Raw genomic sequence first — 12882 nt, 5'->3', positions numbered from 1 at the left:
TCACATTTGGTCACCCCAGAGGCTTCTTGTACCCTCAAACTCCAGACTACTGCTCCTTCAACTCATTCACTGAAACCCCCCCTCCCCAGCAGGAGGCCCAACTCACATTCCTGGTGCAGGGCCAGGGGCCCAGTCTCCAGGACAAACACCACCAGCTGATCTCACCACTTCATGTTCCGCCAGTCCTCTTTTCATAAATAAAGACTGTGCAAATCCACACTGAATCCGAGCTTGCCTCAGATAGTTCGTCAGATGCCCAGACACTTCTGTAACCCCAGCTTCAGCTCAATCCAGGGCCTCCACCACCACCACGCGCAGAATGTTAAATAATGAGATCAGGAGTAAATATTAGGTCTACACACCAGCAGAGATGTTACAGCAGTACAGGATGGGGACCAACTTCAAGACTGCATGGTAAATTTTCAGCCAAGGTTTTTGGGCTCTTCATCTCCTAGATGAAAGAACCAACCATCTCCCTGGAGCTCAGCTTTGGACAACAGAGGAATAAATCTTTCTGCCACCCCATTTTCAATGGAGGAAGGCTGGCTGTGGAAGAAAACATCTGAGAATGAGATTTTATCAAAGGCAAAAGTGCCATTCCACAACTTCTACATGTATTTTATCTTGCAAAAGAGTGGAAACCAAATTTACAGTCTAAAGAAGAATGGGAGGCTCAAGCAGATGGATAAAAATGTTGAAATATAAGGGGTGGTAGAGTTGGGAAAAAAAAAAAAAAAAGCTTTAGATGTCCCTCCATGTTCCGCCTCAGACCTTCAGAATATGCCTACTGCCCCTGGTGGCACTGTGGGAGGCACTGTGGGGAGGCAGAAGTGACCAGAGGGAACAAAGCAGAGCTCAAAGAGGACAGCATGTAAAAGATCTAAGAGCCACTTTAAAGAAATGATTAGAAGGACATGAACCCCATAGGAGTATTGAGATGACCCAGGAGCAGTCATGGCTTCTATCCCCTGAGAATAAGCAGGGAAGGGAACCGAACCGAGGGTGCCACTAATCCAGAGGTAGCATGGTACTGAGGTAGTAAAGTGCTGCGTTCTGCTGTTGGCTATGTGATATTCAGGTGGAGTGTCCCAAAAGTTTAAAATCTAAAATGCTCCAAAATCCAAACGTTTGCATGGACATGGCATATAGTGGAAAATTTCACTTCATGAAACTTAGTTTCATGCAAAAAAAAAAGATATATAAAATATTATATATGTCGGGTGTGGTGGCATAAACCATTACTTGGGAGGCTAAGGCAGGAGGATCACAAGTTCAAGGCCAGCCTCGGCAACTTACTGAGACCCTGACTCAAAATAATTTTTTTAAAGGGCTGGGGATGCACCTCAGTGGTAGAGCACCTCTGGGTTCAAGCTCCAGCACAGCAAGAAAAAAAAAAAAAGGAGACTTGCCTGACATACATGCGGCCCTGTGTTCAAATTCCAGAATAAAAAAGAAAAAAAAAACTAAAGGAGTGTTCTCTTTGCCGGCTGCCCTTTCTGCTTTTTAACATCATCATCCTAAGAAATGATATCTGGCATTGCTACTAGGGTCACAGAGAGAGCAACCCAGAGTCTAGACAGCTGAGCCTCACAAACCCTGGAAAATGCTAATCTCTGAGCTACTTGGTAAAAGACATCAATAAACCCTACATGGGTTCGTCATTTTCAGTTAGATATGCTCTTACTTGCAGCCTCAGACATTCTCTTACTATTTGCAAGTCAGACATGCAAGATTCTTGAGACTCTAACTTTGCTGTTAAGAACCTGATGTGGCTTTGCTGCTTACCAACTACATGACCTTAGAAAGTCTACTGACTCACTCTGACCCTTGGTTTCTTTTTCTGTTAAATTAGGATAATAATAACCTACCCGGAAGGGTTGCAAAGATTAAAATACAAGCACACAGTTATTGCTCAACAAATTCTACTCATCCATAACATCTGCAATATGTACACCCTTTGTGCTCCACTCATGCGTGCTTTCAAGTGTTTGCATTGCAAACATCCTCTCAAGTCCTGCTTACACTGGCATTGTACTTAATTAAGGCATTCATCACAGACTGTGCAAACGGATGTTATCCACTGCAGGCCACGCCACAGCAATATTCTATCAACCCTAAAGAAATGGCCCTGAATAGACGGGGGGGGGGGGGACTTTTCAGTGCTCTGATTCTGAATATGAATGGAAAAATTCACAGGATAATATGTCTGTCCAGAGAATAGCTAAAGACAAGGCTGATCAGCCTTCCTAACAGGAAGTGGGGTCCAGAAAGCTGGCCTGGGGTAGGGGCCATATCCTTATGACCAAGGGCAGAGATGACTGATGAAGCCAGCTTCCGATCAGTATTCTCAGGTAATGAGTATCTCTTTGATCTACTCTCAGATAACCACAGAACATCAGTGTTAGATGAACCAGTCACTAACTCAACTACAAACTGAGTGGCTTTTATTTTTGCTTTTGTATTATTTCATTAATATTCACTAACCTCATAGGGTGCCGTGGCATAGGCCTGTAATCCCAGCACCTCAGGAGGCTGAGGCAAGAGGATCACAACTTTGAGGCTAGCCTCAGCAACTTAGCAAGACTTTATTTCAAAATAATTTTGAAAAGGGTGTGGGGAGAGGCTGAGAATGTAGTGAGAAGTTAAGCAATCCTTAGTACTGCAAAACAATCAATAAATAAATCAATAAATAAAATCACTAAACTCTAAGAAGTTGACTTGGGTTACCCAATCTTATTTTTTCTCTAAATGCAATAGAAACGTACTTCAAAAGAATTCAAAATACTTTGAAATCATTTTCCAACAAGCCATAAGATTTCTCTAGAAAGTTAATACACACGTAAGGAATGTACTAAAGAGAATAATTAATACATTTGAATGAAATAAAACAGCTCAGCATTGGAATCAAGACCAGAGTCTGGGAATTTCCTCCAAAAGAGTAAAACCCCGATGGAGTAGAAGTAAAATACATGTAGAAGTTGTCTACAGGTAGAAGGCATCTCCAGATACAGAGAGAAAGAGATTCATCCTCCCTCCTTCCCCACTCCTCCTCACTGCCTGAGGCTTAATCTCTAGGCTAAGGACAGTTTACAGTCCTACCTCATTGACTTCTGGGATAAGTCCTGAGACCGCGCCATTGGTGGATTCCATCACTGACACTGCGAGAACATTCTAGAGTGCACTCACACACATCCACTTCTGGCCAGGTGCTCAATGTGGCCTCATGATGCAAACAAAGAGATGCAGTCAACACGTGGAGGATGGACCTTGGCCTATGTAACACATCATACTATTTTATAGTAAACATTTCTTTTTTGTAACTAAAAGGTGCATACTCTAAAATAATGATAAAAGTCTAGTAAATACATAAGACAATAAAGTCATTTGTCATTATATAGTGTACATAATTATACTGCTGCACTTTCATAGTACTGGAAGTACAGTGCTAGGTTAGTTTGCACGAGTAGCACCACAAATACGTGAGTGAGGCTTTGTATTGTGACATTACTAGGCCACAGGAATTTTTCAGCTCTATTATAATCTCATGGGAGTCCCATTGTATATGTGGTCCATGTCACTACACAGGAGTGTATCTGAGTCTGTTCTGGTCAGAGAACCATAAAGTCAGCCAAAAATCATCTTGGGAGAACACTCACCTTTAGGATCCTAGACCACGTCCCTGTCAGAGACACCTTGGATCTCTGTACTTACTCCTTTATAGTTCGAGACAGGTCATGTCTCAAACAGGACATAAGACACACTTAGCAATTGTTATTATTGTGACACAAGTTCCCTCACAAAACTTATCAGGCTTATTCTATGTGCTAGGCACTTCTCTGAGTCTTCACACAGATTAGTTCATTTTGTGAGTGAAGTCTAAGTGGGTAGGAGGAGGGTTGCCATCTGTAAACCAAAACTGAGAACTTATGAGGATCAAGAAACTGCTGGAGTCCCACAGTTCAATCCAGTGCTGCTCCTGTAATGGTTTATTGTGGGAGTCCAGGCTTGAGAGGCAATGGACTCCCCATCTCTTCCTATGAATACTTGTTGACCTTAACATGACCAGATCTGTCCTTCCTTAGAAAAGATTCAGACATCCCATCATGTCACAGAGCAGTGAAGCACACCACGGCCTTCAAGGAAGCCCACGCTCATTATCACCTGGTGTGACAGAACAATTGCAGTCAAAGGACCAAAGGACCCAGATGGTACGTCTACACAATATCCCCACGGTCATGAGGCTTGGAGGCATCCCCAGATTTCCACTTCATTCCTAAGCAAAGACAAATGTTCTATCCCAGACCATTCTCCTTTTCCCTGGTCTCCCATATGCTCTGAAAATATCCACTCGGAAATGACTTCTGGAGCTTGTCAATGCCAACCTCATGGATTATAGTTACAAGATACCAAGTAAATGATTTTACTTAAAGGTTTCAAAAAAAAGGGCGCTCCACAGTCTTCCCTTAGTGAATTTTCAAGATCATCAATAGCCACACTGTTTATCTGGAAAATTGGCAAATTGCTATAAACATTGTACTTTGAAATACATAAAACATCTTTCTAGGCAATATCATATCACTTAGGAAGCATTTGTCCTTCTGACATCATTGAGAGTAAATAAACAAGCATTTTAACAGAAATACTTAGAATTTATAGATATATAGTAATGTTTGAGAATTGCTTTTTTTTACTTCCACTTTATCCTAGATACTAGAAGGGTACATCAAATTTTATTTTAACATACATAAAATAAGCCTTCCAAGAAGAAATGCTCATTAAGAATTTAAATGCCTGTATAGCCTTCACCTGCTCTATTTGAGATAAAGCATTTATATTTCAAAAAAAATGAGCAGAAAACCATTCATGCTCTATAATACTTAAGCTCATCTGAACTTGATCACATTAGAAAAGATATTTCTGCCCTATGTCTAATAATTGAGCGGGTACAGAGAATGTGGCTACTGTGAGATCTTGTAGAAAGGAAATAAAGTTATCCCACCGCTAAGCTGAGTTGGTCTGGATCCATTGGCTCTATACATATTAATGGATTTGGGATTTTGAGCAGATGAGCAGCAGCTCATCTTTCCTTTTCCTGGTTCATTCAACAAATATTCCCCAAATGCCTACAAAGCAAAATGCTCTCACCAAATGACCTTTGAAGTCCTTTCCAAACCTAAAGCTCTACAATTCTCTTCTGTGTCTCAGTACACTCTAAAGTCTTGGTCAGTGTAACTATGAGTGTCATTTCAATCTATTGGTCCATTCTTTGGTATATGTTAATCTCTGTGCTAAAAAGAATAGAATTTTTTTTTTTTAAATTTAAGATACAACTTCAGGGTCTGTTAGTATCCTGTTGGGAAAACAATATACTGTCAACACTCCATATCCTGCATTTGTGAATTCAAACAATCACGGACCAAAATATTCAGAAAAAGTCATGACTGTTCTGAACACGTACAGGCTTTTTTTCTTCTCATTATTCCCTATGCAATACAGTTTAACAACTATTTAGCATTTACATTGTGTTGGGTAGTATAAATCATTTAAAGATGATTCCAAGTCTACAGAAGGATGTTCATAGGTTCTATGCAAAGACTATGCCAATATATACTCAAGCATCTGCAGAGTTTGATATACACAGGGGCTCCTGGGGCCAGTTCCCCATTGATACCAGGAGAGGATGGAATGATCAAAATAAGCGGTAATCTCTAATGTTTTAGGAGTTCAGAGAAGGGAAACGACTGCATAAGAAGGACAAATAAAAAAGATTCCAAAGAAGCAGCACCACGTCTGCCAACCTCTGATGGATGAACAGAAGAGTTGAAGAGAGCAGGAGGATCCCCATCAAGGCTGAAAGAAGCTTAGAACTTAAGATGAGCAGAGAGCACATCAGTCCAGCTGAAACAGAGGAAGGAGGGCACTGAGGCAGGATGGAAGGCAATTCACTGTTTCAGAACCCTTCTGAGGCTGACGGCCTGAAGCGAGGCCAGACTGCACCCCCAGAGGACACAGTTCCCCACAAGACCGCCTTTGCTTCCCACAGTGGCCACAGGCCCCGGGATTCCAGGCCACCTGCACCTCTGACCAGACTGGATCCAAGTTCAGGAGTTCCCTCTCAGGTTTGAGTTCCCTCGGGTTTGATAATTCACTAGAATGACTCAGAGAATTCAGGAAAGTACTGTTTCTTATGATTATAGTAATTATAAAGGATAGAACTCAGGTCCGGCCAAATGAAGAGACACACAGGGCGAGGTCTGGGAGGGTCCCCAATGTTTCCTCAGGATGTGTCACCCTCCTGGCACATCAGTGTGACTCACCAACCAGGGACGCTCACTGGAGCTGTAGGTGTCCTGAGTTTTTGTCAGGGCCTCATTATGTAGGTGTGATTGATGGAGTCCCTGGCCATGTGCGTGAACTCAATCCCAGATCCCCTTCCCTCCCCAGGAGTGAGGAGTTAGGTCTGAAATCACCCAGCTAAAAACCCAAACCCTCTAATCACATGGTTGGTCTTTATAGCCTGCCAGCCCCTATCCTGAATCTAAGGGTCACCATTTCATTAGCATAAACTCAGGCATGGTCTGAGGGGCCCACCAAGGCAACACAGACACTCCTACCTCTCAGGAAATTCCAAGGTTTTAGACCCCAACCCCACCCCCAAGGTTCCAGGAAACAGGGGAAATGACCAGCTACATTCTTTCTAATACAACAGTAAGTAATTGGAAGTTATTAAGAGTTTTGGACACAGTAGAGATGTGTAGAGCTGGTTCAATCCAGAAAAAGTTAATTTCAATATATACAGCACCTTAGCCAAACATAAGAAAAGAAAAGCTCCCTAAGAATACTATAGGCAATCCATAAAAAGAAATTGCAATCGAAGCCATGAGATTCCAAGGACTACACGAGGAAAACAAAAAGGGAACAATTCAGAGAGCAGAGACTTTTGACTAAAATATAATAACAAGTAGGGATTTATAATAAGATGGGAACTGAAAATTAAAAATACACTAAATGAGAAAATATATTTATTTTCCTGAGAGGAACCCAAAGTTTGTGATAGCATGGTTTTCACAACTTCAGAATCATGTGAGGCCCAAAGTTGGAGGGTAGGGAAGTGTATTACTTAGCTTTAAGTTAATACAATGAAATAACTGAGGAAATGAACTCTATAAAAAGAAAAGGTTTATTTATCTCACAGTTTGGAGGTTCAAATCCAATATCAAGAGGCCCAATCAGTTTGGCCTCTGCTTGAGAGTGGCACAGCAATGACAGGAGCACATCAAAGTAAATGTGCTCACAAGTCAGGAAGCAGAGAGAAGTAGAAGGACTGGGGTCTCTCAATCCCTCTTGAGGTCATACCCCAGCAGCCTCCTACTAGATCCCACCTCTCAAAGGTTCCAGTACCTCCAAATAACACCACCCTGAGGACCGAGCTTTTATATATAGATCTTTGGAGAGTGTTCTTCCAAACCATAGTGGAAAGCATGAAGGAAATTTGCACAAGATGTACTTTTCCACAGGAAAACTTAGCACCTGTCTTTAGAGATCCCATACAAGCCTTTAACTGCCAATTTCACTTTGAGATTTGTTATTGAAAAAAAAAGTCTCAAAAATAAATAATCCCCTTTCTCTTCCAAATTACAATATTCTTAACTTCCACTTGTACAGATTGCAGCCACTGGCAGATGGCTCTGGAACGGAGTTTGGCAAAGAGGGGACAAGACCACAGTGTGTTTGGGAAGTAGAGTACGAGTCAAGGGAATGCTACACAAGGAAGAAAAAAATGAAATATGGAATGTCTTTGGTTTCCAGCTGAGCTGACTGCATGGACAAATAGTGACCCCATTATCCAAGGCCATATATATTAGGGAGAGAAGCACATATAAAGGGAACGCTTATAAGTGGATCCTGAGACATCCACATGAAGATGGACAGGAAGCAATTAGAAAGACAAGTCTGAAGGTCAAGGGTCCATCATTGTCATATGTTTTTAATTACTTAAATGGAGACTCTTTAAATTTAAAACAGTCTCTTTCAACTAGAAGAAAGGTTGATATTACAAGCTTAATTATTTGTATTAATATTTGTGTTCTAGTGAGTGGGCAAGTGGGAAGATGGGTAGATGGATGATTGGATGAATGAATAGTAGATAAAGTGTAGTAGCTAACACCTTTTTTTACCTCTTTTTTTATTATTAGTTGTTCAAAACATTACAAAGCTCTTGACATATCATATTTCATACATTTGATTCAAGCAGATTATGAACTCCCATTTTTACCCCGTATACATAACACCTTTGTAATCAGCATTTTTTATCCAACTTAATACAATTTCTTTCTGGTATTCTGTCCCAAATATAACATTAGCCTGCCTTTCAATCTCTCAAATAAGGAATAAAACCGAAAATTAAACTTTATGAAATTCAACTTTTTTCCTAAGTTTCTTCCAAGCATTTATTCATGAGACATCTCACTTAATCTTCATAATGAACAACAACAAAAAAAATGGACCTGCAGACCCTGTTTTTACAACCAAGGAAAACCAAGGTGGGTAATGAAAGGTTTTCAGAATGAAAAGTGGGTTGAGGAATTTAGAATTTACCTCCACAGCAAAAAGAGCAATGAATTCTTGATGTGGAGGAAGCCCCTATCCCAGGCCTGGGACAATTCTCCTGGAGGTCACCTAAGCCATTTTGCCTGCATCAGGGTATGGCCCACCTGTAATTTCTGGAAAAATGTCTGTGCTGCATTAAGAAACCTAAGAGGGCTTTCAAAATTTCCCCCAGCATTCTCCCCCTGATTCCTGCATCCCCAATATTTGTGGGATGGAAAATCACTGTTGCAACTAACCTAGCGCTGGACTACTATATTTTATAATTGTCTGCACTTGTCATAGACTGTCTAGGCTGAAGAAAATTTATATAGAAAGAATATATCTCGACTGAACAAAGTAACAGATGGAAGCCTTGGACTGAGGGCTCTTGTCCACCTATCCCCAAGGAGATTTAATAGGATTCAGCATTTTTCTTTCTGGTAGTTCCTAATTTAAAACAAATCCAGCATGCATCTCTCCAGCCCATGGTTGTGTGCCAGGAAATTCCCTGGGTGCTGCAGGTACAAAAATGAACACATTTTAGTCCCTGTGCCCCAGAGTTTTATTGGACTGTCTCCCAGATCCCTGATCTCTACATACTTGGCTTGCAGACATGGCACCCTGCCCTCATGGAATTGAGAATCAACTTTGCATATAGGTAGGGGAGAGGTAGAGATGAAGATAGATGTTGCTCAAATAATTCCACACATAGGCAAAAATCACAATTGTAACAGGGGCTAAAAGGAAAAGTGGCTGAATGTTAAGGAGTCTTTAATGGAAATACCTGATAGATTAGGCTTCCCTACAGATTTGCCTGAGTTTGAAAGGATGAGTCGGGGGAAGGAGGTAGGAAGCGATGCCCGTAGAAAAAAATACAGGGAAGGAACTTGGCAGAGGGTCCAGGAAATGAAAAGCAGGTCTATGCAACAAACCAGCAAGCAAGGAATGAATGGAGACGTAGGGAGCTGGGAGCAAGGTAGTCCTTACAGAGCTTTAGAGGCCAGTGAAAGTTTTGCTTTTGGGGTGAGTGATAGAATATTCTAATGAGATAAACATAACTGAGACCAGAGTAGAGGGAAGTCAAGGTGGATTTAGGGAGGCCATTAGAAGAGCATTGAGATGAGTTCAATGGGAAAGGATGGCCACTTTCCCAGGCAGTCATGGAGAAAATGAAGAGAATTTGAATATAAAACTGAGTCTCCTTTTCTGTCTCCTCCCCCATCTATTCTTCTTCACTGCATGTTGCTGCCACTGCTTGAGACTTTCTCTTTCTTTTTTTCCAGTTTCAATGGACACTTTTATGGATTTAAAACAAATGGACACTTTTATTGATTTAATAAAATAGATCATCTCTGTTAATAGATCATCAATGGTTTCTCCCTAAAACTAGAATTTTATCACGTTTCCATGCCGAGGAGTGAACAGGGACAAGCTAATCACAACAAGCTACTTCAAAAAAGAGAACTAAGTTGACACAGCTCACTTTGTTTCAACAGGCAAAATATAAATAGATGCACTCTAGAATGCACAATGGTTCAGTCACTAAGAGATTTAAATGAGACCTTGAAGAACATAGGCAAATCCAGGGTGCAGTAAAGAGGAGCTGAGATGCTTTGCAACTGTTTAAGGGATCCTGGGCTGCATCTCTTGGCCACTAGCTGAATCTTGATGTGGGGGTAGGTTTTAGCTAAGGTCAAGTGGAGAGGTGGAAAAGGCTAAGATGACTTAGGGGCCATGCCCAGGAACCAAAAGGCAGGAAAAGTACTAAACATTGCTGACAGCATCCACTCCAGGAAGGACTTCACCTTCTAGGAGCTCCAAACTAGCTTCCCCACCAGTGCTCACATGGCTGACTTTATCCTTTGTTCCATTTGGCACAGCAAGTGGCCATGTCTCCACCACCTGTGATGGGAACGCAGCCCCTGGAAGTGGCTTTCACCACCTCGTCCATGAGTGCTTTGGTCCTCTGGGCAAAAGCGTCCCATTCAAAGACACCCACTGGTACATTCCATATGATTTGCTTAGCCCAACCGACAGCGTCCACATGTTTCTTGCTGCTCTCAGGACCACAGTCCAAGCCCAGCCAGCCAGCAGGTATTCCAGAGGCCACAGTGTCTTGACCGGTCTTAGCATTCTCATCAAACTTCTCAGCAGTGACAAAATCAACAGGCAAGGTGATCTTCAACGCCGTTCTGCTCAGCTTTGGACATAAGGTCTTGGACAATCTTGGATCCCCCTTCATCCAACAGAGAAGTGCCGATCTCCATGTTGTTGAGCATCTTAAGGGAGGTTAAAGCCATTCCACCACCAAGAATCACCTCATTGACTTTGTCCAGCGTATTACTGATCAGCTGGATCTTGTCTGCAACTTTAGCTCCACCTAAGATGGCCAGGAGAAGTTGCTCTGGGCTCTCTAAGGCCTTGGCAAAATAGTTCAGCTCCTTCTTCATCAAAAAACACCAGCCTTCTGTGAAAGATTGACTCCCACCATGGAGCTCCATATGCAGCGTCAAAAGCATCATTCACACAGACATCCCCTAGTTTAGAAAGTGAAGCTCACAAAGATTCTACTTTGGCTGGCTTGGCTTTAACCTTGTTCCCAGAAGGATCTTCTCCCTTCCCTTCTTCTCAACATGAAAGCAAAGGTTCTCCAGGAGGATAACAGACCCAAGCTGCTGGATTGGCACCAGCTTTCTCTACTTCTGGGCCCACACAGTCCTTCCAGATCAGAACATCCTTTCCCAGCAAATAGTTTAATTTTATAGCAACTGGTTCTAAGGAGTACTTGTCAGACATGGGAACTCCATAGGCCAGCCCAGATGAGCCCTCCACTTTTCTACTCTGGATGATGGCTACCACCTCCGATACATCAATTTCCGGTGCTGCCACCATCTTCATCCCACATTTAAGCCTCGCTTGCAACTTTTCAGAAGTTCGCCCTCACCTTCACAGTAAGGCTGAAGATTGAGCATGGTGTTGAAGCCAAGGGGACCTCCCATCCCCAGCTAGCGCTCTGGCCTGCTGCTGCTCCCCAAACACACACTTACACTGATGGCTGGCCTCCACACACCTGCCTTTCCCTATGCTCCTTGTCTCTTTCAGAATTCCCTCACCTGCCTTCATGTGAATGACTCCTCTTCCTATTTAAATTTCAGTCCAAATGACTACACTGTGGCTTTCATAAAAGATTCTACTGATCACCGTCAGCCATCATAGACCTACACAGACTCATGCGTACACACATACGTGAACACACATGCAAATATGGACACATGGCCACTGCATCTGAATACTACCCTCCTGTTGATAAACACATCATGATGGAGTTTCCATTACACTGAGTTTTAATTGTTTGAATAGGAACAATACGACTTTTTTCTGAAAGTGCCCTAAATATGTGACACGATATGATCTTCATAAATATTTGAGAAGATCCCAGGGACAGAGAGGATGGAATCAAAGGAAGGAAAGAGAAAATGATTTAGCAGAGAGAATATAGTGCTCTCTGGAGTCAGAACAGAGGCCTCTGTACCCTCCATCGCCCTACCTGTACACCTGAAGCACTAAATATCAACCTAAAAATTTGGAACTATTTTTCATTTATTGTTTTTTTATAATTTAATTACAAACACTACAAACTTTATATCTTTCTTATTTTCCATTGCAATATAAGTCCCACTATGAGCTACAGGTCTTTCATATCCTGGTCTAGGCATCTGACCTTCATGATAACGATTGTAAAACATAGATACTCCTCAACTTATAATGGGCTCACATCCCAATAAACCCATTATGAGTTGAAAATATCATAAATGGAAAATGTGCTTAACATGCCTAACTCACTGAATGTCCCAGCTGAGCTATCCCACACAGTAGAGTATTCCTGGTTTCCTCCCGGGAACATGAGGCTGACCAGGAGCTGTCCCCACAGAGCATTGCAAAGGAGGATCAGACCCCATGGCACTACCCCAGGAAAATCTCCCAATTCCTAAGCCTATTTCTACTGAATGGTTTCTACTGAATGCACATCACTTTACTACCATTGTAAAATCCTAAATGGAAGCATTATTAAGCCAGATATTATCTGTAATTATAAAATTATAAATTATAAAAGTTATGAAATAAACGAATTGGATTAGCAACAGCTCAGTCACTAACCTGGGAGAAATTTCTCCATGTCCTGCAACTTCACTTACCCATTGTGGAGGAATCACCCCTTGAAAGGAGGTTAGGCACAGATTTACTCTCTGGAGGTTTCTGCTCTCATGTCATGAAGTCGTCTGGCTCCTGCAA

At 41.9% G+C, this 12882-nt stretch overlaps 1 pseudogene; it reads right to left on the bottom strand.

Moving 5' to 3' along the window:
* Positions 1–10353: 10353 nt before the first annotated feature.
* LOC113187203 (phosphoglycerate kinase 1 pseudogene) lies at positions 10354–11481 on the bottom strand (annotated as a pseudogene).
* Between the last annotated feature and the right edge of the window lie 1401 nt (positions 11482–12882).

Source organism: Urocitellus parryii, chromosome 2, assembly GCF_045843805.1.
Source record: "Urocitellus parryii isolate mUroPar1 chromosome 2, mUroPar1.hap1, whole genome shotgun sequence".
NCBI classification, from domain to species: Eukaryota; Metazoa; Chordata; class Mammalia; order Rodentia; family Sciuridae; genus Urocitellus; species Urocitellus parryii.
This window is presented reverse-complemented; position numbering and strand designations above follow the sequence as displayed.